The sequence below is a fragment of the Dromiciops gliroides genome, chromosome 2 (genome assembly GCF_019393635.1).
Source record: "Dromiciops gliroides isolate mDroGli1 chromosome 2, mDroGli1.pri, whole genome shotgun sequence".
Lineage (NCBI taxonomy): Eukaryota > Metazoa > Chordata > Mammalia > Microbiotheria > Microbiotheriidae > Dromiciops > Dromiciops gliroides.
The window spans coordinates 457,201,564-457,213,752 of NC_057862.1; the positions used below are offsets into that span (position 1 = coordinate 457,201,564).

The 12,189-nt window shown below is 38.8% G+C and overlaps 1 pseudogene; it reads left to right on the plus strand.

The window, feature by feature from the left end:
- Positions 1-9,914: 9,914 nt before the first annotated feature.
- On the plus strand, positions 9,915-10,389 carry LOC122740100 (annotated as a pseudogene).
- The last annotated feature ends 1,800 nt before the right edge of the window (positions 10,390-12,189 follow it).

Consider the following 12,189-nt stretch of genomic DNA (forward strand, 5'->3'; position numbering starts at 1 on the left):
TTAAATTTATGGGACAATGAGGGTTAAGTGACTTGCCCAGGGTCACACAGCTAGTAAGTGTCAAGTATCTGGGGCTAGATTTGAACTCAGGTTCTCCTGAATCCAGGGCCGGTGCTTTATCCACTGTACTACCTAGCTGCCCCATTGATGTTAGTTTTTGAAAAGAATCAATGACATCATCACTGGTCAAGTCTTGACTTGTTCTTGAATAGGATTTAAGTGAGGCAAAGCAGTGAAAAGTTGTCAACCTCACTCTCTCTTCCAGAGTCCTGGAAGTTCAATGGCAGGGCAAAAGTCAAGACAACTATTTAAACAGAAATAAAGTCCCTACCCTGAAGGAGTTTACACTCAAATGGAGGAAGACAATACATGAAAGCAAGTCAAAATACTGGTGAATTGCTGGGAGAAGTTACTAGGAATGGTGGAGGAGCATAGTACAGAAAATCCAGAGAATAGGGAGTGGGGTCTTGAAAGGATTGAAGATGTCACTGAGCTGAACACTTTGCTTAAAATGGAGGTTTAGGAGCAGCTAGGTGGCACAGTGGATAAAGCACCGGCCCTGGATTCAGGAGGACCTGAGTTCAAATCTAGCCTCAGACACTTGACACTTACTAGCTGTGTGACTCAGGGCAAGTCACTTAATCCTCATTGCCCCGAGGAAAAAGGGAGAGTGGGAAATAAAATGGAAGTTTGGGATGAATCAACTGATTATAGGAAGGAACCACTGGGGCAGAGTGAATTCCTTGCAGAAGGCAGAGGAGGTGTGATTCCAGAATAAAAAAGCTGCTGTGGCAATGTCTGAGATGCCCAGCAATACCTTGGGTGGGAGCTTGGGCCGTGGTTTGAACAGATACTACCCCCAAAATAACAAGTTAAACTTTGGTATAGCTTGGGGTGGGGATATCACGAGAGTATTACTGCATTGTGGCTCAAAGTATTGTAAACAGGTGTTCTTCCCCTTAATTCTTTGATCTTCAGTTTCCTTATCTACAAAATAAGTCAATAATAACTTGATAAGGGGTGCCTGCCCTCAAGGAATTTATAATCTAGAAGAGATACAGGCTTGACATTACCACCTTATCACCTCACCTAGGACTATTGCAATAACCTGCTGGTTGGTACCCTGCCTCTAGTCTCCCACTCCAGTCTATCCTCCATTCAGCTATTTAAGTGATCTTTCTAAAACAAAAGTCTGCCCATGTCACCACCTCCTCCCCCATTCAACAAACTCCATGTGTTTCCTATTAGCTCCAGGATCAAATATGAAATCTTGTTTGGCTTTTGAAGCCCTTCGTAAACTGGCCCATTCCTAGCAGTCTTCTTACACCTTATACCCATTCTCAAAAGTGAATTTCTATCACTCTACTCCAGGCATTTTGTTTGTCTGTTGCCTCTGTCCCTGTTCGTCTCTATCTCCTTCCTTCTTGTTCTTGCCTTTTCTGGCTTCTTTCAAGCTTTTGGAGGAAAAAAAAAAAGCCTTTCTCATCCTTAATCTTAGTGCTTTCTCTCTGTTGATTATTTCCAGGCTATTCTATAGCTAGCTTGTTTGTATATAACTGTTTGCATGTTTTTTTCTTCCTTAGACAGTGAGCTCCTTGAGAGAAGTGATTGTTTTTTGTTTGTTTGATTTTGTTTTTTCAGCCCTTAGCACAGTGCCTGGACTAGAATGGGTGCTTAATAAGTACTTGCTGACTTGACTTGAGATACAAATTAATCAGGTGCTCTGTGTTGTGAGGGTCCACAGCATCGGATTTTGGAATCAAATTCTCCTCCTCACACACACACACACACACACACACACACACACACACCCCTTGCCTCAGTTCAAATCGGAGCTCTACTTCTGAATGTAGACCTCAGGCAGATCAATTAACATCTTTAGGTTTGAGGTTCGCCTTGTATAAAATCAGGAAGTTGGAACTGATCATCTTTAAAGTTTTTTTTTTAACCTCTAAGTCCTCTGTGAAAGTTTTATTAATTCTAAGGTATTAAATGTGGACAAAGTTTTCTCATTCATCATCATTGTATCTAAGAGAGGCTTTCTGGAATGAGAGGAGTATGACAGGGTGGAGAGAACCCTGATATCCACAAAGAACTAGGTCTGAGTTCCATCTTTGATACTTATTAGGTGTGTATTTCTGGGAAAGGCATTTTCTTCATTTGTGAAGTCACCTTTAAATGGTATCATTTGGTATCATTATTAACGGTATCATTAAATGGCATCCAAAAATCAGTTTCTTCACCTTTCAAATGAGTGCGATAACACTTGCACTATCTACCTCACAAGGATGTTGTGAAGAAAGCACTTTGGAAAATTAAAAATGTTATAAAAATGACAGCTGTTATTATTTCTGAGTGTTTTTTGTAGCTGGATCCACCATGATCTCTGGAGGCTGGGGAGGGATATTGACAGGTCTAAGCAGGGCTGACACTGCATTCTAGCCCCCAAAGCAACCTTAGGAATGGATCAAAAAGGGAAGCTAATGCAGTGAAAAGCGACCTTGTAGGAAGAAGACTTAGGAATGACCTCTGATTCATTCACCACCCGCTATGACTTTAGGCTAGGCTCTAAATTCTCTAAGGCCATTTCTTCCTCTATAAAACAGGAATAAAAATATTTATGAATGAATGAAGAGCATTTATTAAGTGCTTACTATGGTAAAGAATTAGGCTGGAGAGGTGGCACAATGGATAGGGTGCTGAGCCTGAAGTCAGGAAGACTTATCTTTATGAGTTCAAAACTGGCCTAAGACTCTTACTAGCTGTGTGACCCTAGACAGGTCACTTCACCCTGATTGCCTCAGTTTCCTCATCTGTAAAATGAGCTGAAGAAGAAAACTTTTGCCAAGAAAACCCCAAATGACATCATGAAGAGTCAGACACAACTAATAAACAAGACAACAACAATGGACAGCCCTCTGAAGCTTGCTGTGAGACCTTTGGTTCAAGTCCACTGACACATACTGATCATATGACACTGGGCAAGTAAGTCCCTTGAACTCTCAGTGCCCTGAGCAACTCTAAGGCTCTAAGTTGTAGAAAAGTTGCCAATCTGTATTAATAGAGGGAATTTCCTCAACCAGGAATTCCATGCCCATGAATATCATGTCCAGTCCCTGATATTGTACAAAGATGATCATTTATTATGATTATTATATGATGTGTTCTCTTAGCCTATCCGAATTCTATGCAGGCTTCAAGGACTGCTTCAGTTTCCACATTTTCTATGAAACCTTCCTATGTTACTCCAACCCATAGTGATCTCCTCTTTTTCTGAACTTTGAACTATAGTCTATATCAGGGCTGAGCACACTATGTCCAGAAGGCCAAATCTATCTACCCCCTGCTTTTGTAGTTTGCCTGGTTTATACCAGCTGGTCTATATACTTGCTGGTCTATACTAGTAACTCTCAAAATGTGGTCTGGAAGTCCACAAGATCCTTTCAGGGGATCTACAAGGTTAAAACTAGTTTTGTAATAGTACTAAGGTGTTTTAATCTCTAATATAAATTCTACTAGATTTAATCAGAGGTTGCTGGTAAATATTTAATGAAGGGGGGAGCAATGTGTTCATAACACTTTTTAAATCTAATCTGCACTGTTAACATTTTTCCATAACTTTCTTACAATCAGAAAAACTATAACTCAAACCCTTTTTTATTTATTTCTGAAATGTAAATTCTAACTCTGAAAATTTAACAATCAGCTCTGCCAATAAGAATTGGTTCCAGGCAGATTTCAGAAAAACCTGGAAAGACTTCAGTGAATTGATGCTGAGTGAGCAGAACCAGGAGAACTTTGTACATAGTAACAACACCACTGTGTGATGATCAGCTATGAAAGACTTAGCTCTTCTCAGCAATACAATGATCCAAGATAATTCCAAAAGACTTATGATGAAAAATACATTCCACATCCAGAAAAAGAACTATGGATTCTGAATGTAGATTGAAGCATACTATTTTCACTTTTTTGTTGTTGATTTTTTTTTGTTTTTTCTTTCTTATGGTTGTCCCTTTTGTTTTGATTCTTCTTTCACAATATGATTAATGAATGTGTTTAACATGATTGTAATATATAAGAGGGAGGGAGGAAAGGGAGAGAGAAAAATTTGGAACTCAAAATTTTATAAAAACGAATGTTAAAAACTATCTTTACATGTTGGAAAAAAATAAAATACAATTAAGAAAAAACCTAATTTCCATATATTATCAATAAAGTCCAGCAACAACAGACAGAAAGAGAAATTCCATTTAAAATAACTGTGGCCAATATAAAATAATTGGTAGTCTACCTGCCAAGACAAACAAAGCAACTATATGACCAGAACTACAAAACACTTTTCACAGAAATAAAGTCAGATTTAAACAATTGGAAAAATATTAATTGCTCATGGGTGGGTAGAGCCAATATAATAAAAATGCCAATCCTACCTAAATTAATTTATTTATTTAGTGCTGTACTAATCAAACAATCAAAAAAATTTATAGAGCTAGAAAAAACAATAACAAAATTCATCTGGAAAAACAAAAGTTCGAGGATTTCATGAGAATCAATGAAAAAAATACAAGAAAGAAGGTGTTCTAGCAGTACCAGATCTCAAACTGTATTATAAAGCAGTAATTATCAAAACAATCTGGTACTGGCTAAGAAATAGAGAGGTAGATCAGTGGAATAGAAAAGATAGAAATTACACTATAGTAAATGACTATAATAATCTAGTATATGATAAACCAAAGATCTAAGCTTTTGGAACAGAAACTCATTATTTGACAAAAACTGCTAGGAAAACTAGAAAACAGTATGGCAGACATTGGATATGGACCAACATCTTACAATGTATTAACATAAGGTAAAAATGGGTATATGATTTACACATAAGCAAATTAAGAGAGTATGGAATCTGGGGCAGCTAGGTGGTGCAGTGGATAAAGCACTGGTCCTGGATTCAGGAGGATCTGAGTTCAAATCTGACCTCAGACACTTGACACTTACTAGATGTGTGACCCTAGGCAAGTCACTTAACCCCAATTGCCTCACCAAAAAAAAAAAGAGAGAGTATGGAATCATTTATCTGTTAAATTTATGGGCAGAGGAAGGATTAGGGACCAAAGAAGATATAGAGAGTAATATAAAATGTAAAATAGATCATTTTAATTTTATAAAATTAAAAAGCTTTTGCAGGAACAAAACTAATGTAACCAAGATTACAAGGGAAGTAGAAAACTGGGAAAGAATTTTTGAAATAAATTTTTGAAACAAATATCTCTGATAAAGGCCTCATTTCTCAAATATATAGAGAACTGAGTCAAATTTATAAAAGTATAAGTGATTCCCCAATTGATAAATGGTCTAAGGATATGAACAGGCAGTTTTCTGATGAAGAAATCAAAGTTATCTATAATCATATGAAAATATGTTCTAGATCACTATTGATCAGAGAAATGCAAATTAAAACAACTCTGAGGGGGGCAGCTAGGTGGCGCAGTGGATAGAGCACCGGCCCTGGAGTCAGGAGTACCTGAGTTCAAATCCGGCCTCAGACACTTAATACTTACTAGCTGTGTGACCCTGGGCAAGTCACTTAACCCCAATTGCCTCACTAAAAAAAAAAAAAAAAAAACAACTCTGAGGTATGACTTCACACCTATCAGAGTGGCAAATATAACAAAAATGGAAAATATTGGATGTTGGAGGGGATATGGAAAAGCTGGGACACTAATCCATTGTTGGTGGAGTTGTGAAAAGATCCAACCATTCTGGAGAACAATTTGAAACAAAGGCCAAAGGGCTATAGAGCTGTGCATGTCCTTTGATCCAGCAATACCACTGCTACATTTATATCTCAAAGACATCCCCCAAAAGAGAAAAAGACCTATTTGTACAAAAATGTTTCTAGCAGCTCTTTTTGTGATAGCTAAGAATTGTAAATACAGCAAGGAATGCCCATCAACTAGGGAATGGCTAAACAAACTGTGGTATATGATGGTGATGAAATATTATTGTGCTATAAGAAATGACAAGCAGGATGACTTCAGAAAGGCCTGGAAAGACAAAAATGAAATGATGTATAGTGAAGTGAGTAGAACCAAGAGAACATTATGCACAGAGACAACAATATTGTTTGACAGAGAACTGTGAATGACTTAACTATTCACAACACAATGATCCAAGACAATCCCAAAGGACTATCAATGAAAAATACTATCCACCTCCAAAGAAAGAACTGATGTTGATGGAACAAACTGAAGCATGCTATTTCTCACTTTCGTTTTTTCTTTTAATCAAATTTCCTTGTTCAAAATAACAAATATGGTAATGTTTTACATAATCATATGTATATAATCCATATCTGATTGCTTGCTGCCTCAGGGAGAGGGGAAGGGAGGGAGGGAGGGAAGAAAGGATAAAAATTAGAACACAAAACTATAAATAAAAATGTTTATTATGTTTTTTTAAAAAATGAAAAGAAAAACAAAAGTTGAGAACTATCTTTACATGTAACGGAAAAAATAAAATATCTCATAAAAAAAATGAAAAGAAAAAGAAAAATATATCTCCCCCTCATATGTACTCCCATCCCCTCCCTCAATATTGAGCATTGTTAACTGCAAAGAACTATCAGTAATATTATATACAAAAGTTCACACAAAAGGTGCATGTGAATTCAGAGGATCTAAATTCCAATCTTAGCCCTGCTATTTCCTATCTGTGTGATTCTGGGCAAGTCATATATTGTTTCTAACCTGTTTTTTACCCTCATTTTATACCATCATTCCAATAGATCAAAATCTATTAATTACCTGTATTTGACAGGTACAGGTAATGCAGTAGATAGAGCAATGGGCTTAGAGTCAGGAATACAGCAAGGGATCCAGTTCAAATCCAGCCTCAGACCTGAGTTGTATGACCCTAGTCAAGTTATTTGACCTCTGTTTGCCTCAGTTTCCTCATGTCTAAGATGAGGATTAGTACCTACCTCCCAGGGTTGTTGTGAGTCTTAAATGAAATAATTAGTATAGTGCCTGGCACATGGTAAGCACTATATAAGTTTAGCTATTATTGTTATTATTCATCCAATAGGCAGACCTGGAATTAGATAGTAACTGTTTTGCATTTATTGGTTCAACTACAATTCTACTTGCATTTTGTGTCAAAATATCATTTGTACTGCTGCCTCCCTTTTCTGATATCCCTATTCCTCTCTTAGTTTCCTCATCTGTTGTTGTTTGTCCTTCATTCTTGAATAGGACCATAACATCAAGGTGATATCATGACTTGAAGTGAATTGGATTTAAATCAGTAAGGGTTGTGCAAAGTCACCAACCTCACTCTCTCCTCCAGAGTCATCTGGGTCCAGTGGCAAGATATATAGGTAGATAGATAGATAGATAGATAGATAGATAGATAGATAGATAGATAGATAGATAGATAGATATGTGTGTATACACATATACATAGAAACACACATATACATAGAAACACACATATACAAATACATATATATGCACACACATGTGTATACATATACACACATACATACATATACTCATACACACACATATATTGGAGATGGCTCCAGATGTCTTAAGGCAATTGGGATTAAGTGACTTGCCCAGGGTGACACAGCTAGACTCTGAGTATGATCTGAACTCTGGTTCTCCTGAGTCCAGGCCCAATGCTTTATCCACTGTACCACCTAGCTGCCCCTTCCTCATCTGAACAATGAGTTGTAAGTATTCTGGTGTGGCACTTATCCAATCCAGGCTAACTCCCATGCAATATAATAAAGTATTCTGACAAGTAAAAAACAAAACAAAACAAAGTTGGCCACAGCACAATCCTGGACATAATTCACATAAACACAAGCCCTTTTGGGGGTTATCAATAATTTTTAAGAACGTAAAGGGATCTTGAGAACAAAAAAATTGAGACCTGATGGTCTATATCATATAATTGAGAACATAATTATAACCTATCTTGCACCATCTATGCTGTTTTCTGAATCTTTTCTCTCCAGCTAATTTGTAAGGGACCAGGTCTCATATCTCCCAGCAGTCCCATGGTCTATTAGACCATAATAACCTTCCACCAGGCCCTTGCTGATTAATTGACTTGCATGTTGTTGTTGTTGTTGTTGTTATTCAATAATGTCTGACTCTTTGTGACCACATATGAGGTTTTCTTGGCAAAGATACTGGAGTGGTTTGCCATTTCCTTCTCCAGTAGATTAAGGCAAAGAAGCGTTAAGTGATTTGCAAATCACTTAACCCTCATTGCCCTGAAAAAATTAAAAAGAAAAAGAAAACAAGTAAACAGACAGATTCAATCCCAAATCTCAAGCTGACCTGATCCCACCCTCTGTTGTCTTGCATCAAAACACTGGGAAATGAAGTTTTAGAGCTGAGAGATCATATCACCTAACCCCTTCCTTTTATAGATGAAGTATTGTTCATTTTTTCTTTTTTTTTCTTTTAGTGAGGCAATTGGGGTTAAGTGACTAGCCCAGGGTCACACAGCTAGTAAGTATTAAGTGTCTGAGGCTGGATTTGAACTCAGTTACTCCTGAATCCAGGGCCAGTGTTCTATCCACTGCACCACCTAGCTGCCCCTGAAGCATAGTTCAAAGGTAAGCTCCTCAGGGGCAAAAGACTGGTGTTTTTGTGTTTATTATACTGAATACTTTGCCAAGCACACAGCAAGTACTTAATAAATGCTTGTTGGTTGATTGATTTGTTATTTTTTTATTATTTTTTTGTGAGGCAATTGGGGTTAAGTGACTTGCCCAGAGTCACACAGCTAGTGTCAAGCGTCTGAGGCCATATTTGAACTCAGTTCCTCCTGAATCCAGAGTCGGTGCTCTATCCACTGCGCCACCTAGCTGTCCCGGTTGATTGATTTGTAAGAAATTCCATTCCTAGAAAGTCAAGGAACTCAAAAGACATTACAGGAAGTGCTAGCATACTATAAAGTGCTGTATAAATGTGACTAGCTATCATTACTGTTATTGTTGCCTAAAATTGCATAATGAGGCAATCTGGTGAAACGAGACCCTTTCCCTCAGAAAGAGAGGACCAGCTAGAAAGAAATAGCCAGAATAACTGTGGAATCCATAGGCATAATAACTAAAGTACTGAAATAGTCTCTGGCATCCCCGGTGTGCATACTCACCAAGCTTATTCATGAGAGATAAATCCAAAGGTGCCTCTGGTTTGCTTACCCTAGACTGGGCATATCTGCAAAGCGTGGCAGCTTCCTTTGTACTCCTGAGCGTAAGTCCTAATGTTCAGGAGCCATTTAGCTTAGTCTGCAGTCCTGACAAAGCTAACAACCGGTCCTATTTAGAAGATCAAGAGGATGAGCCCCCGCCCCTATACCCCAGCGCCCCATTACTACCAGGATGCTTAGAATCAGAGGAAGAAAGACCTGGGCATCATTGTTATAGACTGTCACATGCCCTCATTTTAATATCAATAAATTACAGCCAGGTAACTTTCCTGCAGTAAGAGCTCTACTTCCTTTCCTTAAATCCAGAAAAAGCAAAGTAGCAAAGCTAGGACTTGACCCCAGAACTTCTCATTTAAGAATAAGTGATGGTGGGGGCAGCTAGGTGGCGCAGTGGATAAAGCACTGGCCCTGGATTCAGGAGGACCTGAGTTCAAATTTGACCTCAGACACTTGACACTTACTAGCTGTGTGACCCTACACAAGTCACTTAGCCCTCAATGCCCTACCCAAAAAAAAGAATAAGTGATGGCAAAAGCCACTGGAACACCGAGCAAGATTCCTCGGCTGATCTTAGAAAAGTTGCGGCCGTTACTGGTCTTTGCTCTTGACTCGGTAACAGTGACTCCACAGGGAGGGCACTGCCTTGATCTCTCAGTTCCACCACCCGTACCAGGTTTGGCTAAAACATGGCATCTCTATTCATAAAGAAAATGCTGTTTACAATCAGCAGTCCTCTCTTCCATATAAGCAGATGTTCAACCAAGCCTTCCTTGATCTCTGCATTCCTGTTTGCTCCCCGACAAAGTACAGTTCCCCTAGATGCAGGTCCTGTGAAGTATAGATTCTTTCACGTCACCTGCTTCCATACTTTCAGCTTGCTCTTGGGTTCAAAACCAAAGCTGTCCTCAAGAAGTGCTGCAAGGACTGTTATTTTGTGAAAAGGCGAGGGGGCAGATAGATGGCGCAGTGGATAGAGCACCAGCCCTGGAGTCAGGAGGACCTGAGTTCAAATCCAGCCTCAGACACTTAACCCTTACTAGCTCTGTGACCCTGGGCAAGTCACTTAACCCCAATTGCCTCACTAAAAAAAAGAAAAAGAAAAAGAAAAGGCAAGGACGATGGTTTGTGTATTGCGAAACGAATCCGAGACACAAGCAGTGACCGTTGAAGTCTGATTACTGAAATGACATACAAAATACCAACCAACCTTCAGAAAACTTCATTAATTGAAAAAATAAAAAACTGAAACAAATGAAGCTAGTTAAATGTTGGAAAGAATACTATTAAATACTAATATCAGAAAGAAAAAAAAGAATGAGTCATTAAGATTTACAGAATACTAACTCCTTGGATAAATCACTTCTCTCTGAACATCAGTGTTGTCACCATTTTAATGGAATTAATAATACATCAATCAGTTATGTGGGGAAGTAGAACACTGAACCTGGAGTCAGGAAGACCTGAGTTCATATAGGACCTCAGATATATACTAGCTGTGTGACCCTGGGCAAGTCACTTAACCTTATCTAATAGCCTTGGTTTCCTCAAGTGTTTAAAAAAAAGGAAGGAAGAAAGGAAGAAAGAAAAGGGATGGGAGTGGGGTTTACAATAATACCACCTACCTCCCAGGTTATTTTAAGGATCAAATAGTATAATATCTGTAAAGTGCTTTGTAAAACTTAACATGCTATATAAATTTTATAATTATTATTAACCAATCAATTAATCAATAAGAATGTATTAGGGGGGCAGTTAGGTGGTGCAGTGGATAGAGCACTGGCCTTGGATTCAGGAGTACCTGAGTTAAAATCTGGCCTCAGACCCTTGACACTTACTAGCTGTGTGACCCTTGGCAAGTCACTTAACCCTAACTACCTCACCAAAAAATTAAAAAAAAAAAAGAATGTATATGGGGCAGCTAGGTGGCGCAGTGGATAAAGCACTGGCCCTGGATTCAGGAGGACCTGAGTTCAAATCTGGCCTCAGACACTTGACACTTACTAGCTGTGTGACCCTAGGCAAGTCACTTAACCCCAATTGCCCTGGGGAAAAAAAAAAAGAATGTATTAAGCACTCACTATGTGCAAGACCCTGGGCAGATGCTAGGGATTCAAAGACAAGGATCTTACTTTGGGGGGGGGGGGTGCGGGAGAGAGATAACATACCCGTATATAGGTTGATACAGGACATATTAAAAACAGATAAACCCAAAGCTGGAGGTAATCACAAAGGCCAGAGGTAGTGTGGGTCAGTTGAGTCTTGAAGGAGACCAAGGATTCAGAGAGACATTTCAGTCACAGGGAAGAGCCAGTGAAAATGAACAAAGGTGTGAGATGAAGAGTTCTCTGGAAGGCATAATAAGAAAGCCAGTTTGGCTAAACCATAGGATAGATGAAGGAGGGTAGTCTGTAAAGGGGGCAGGTAGACGGAGTGGATAAAGTCAGGTGAATAGTGTCAGTGGGCCTGGAGTCAGGAAGACCTGAGTTCAAATTTGGCCTCAGATACTTACTAGCTGTGTGACCCTGGACTCTTGTTTGCCTTAATCCACCAGAGAAGGAAATGGCATGAAACTTACTAGCTATGTGACCCTGGGCAAGTCACTTAACCCTCATTGCCCTGCAAAAAAATAAATAAATAAAAATAAAAGAAGGAAATGGCAAACCATTCCAGTATGTTTGTCCCTCAAAAACAAACAAACAAACAAAAAAACCACGAATAGTATGGTATATTTTAAAAGAGTCTTGCTGACTACTTTGGGGTCAAGAAGAGTAGGACCAGGGGAATGTTGTTGTTCAGTCTGTCTGATTCTTCATGACCCCATTTGAGGTTTTCTTGACAGAGATATTGGAATGATTTGGCATTTCCTTCTCCAGCTCCTTTTGCAGATGAGGAATCTTCAGCAAACAGGATGAAGTGACTTGTCCAGGATCACACAGCTAGTGTTTGAGGCCAGATTTGAAC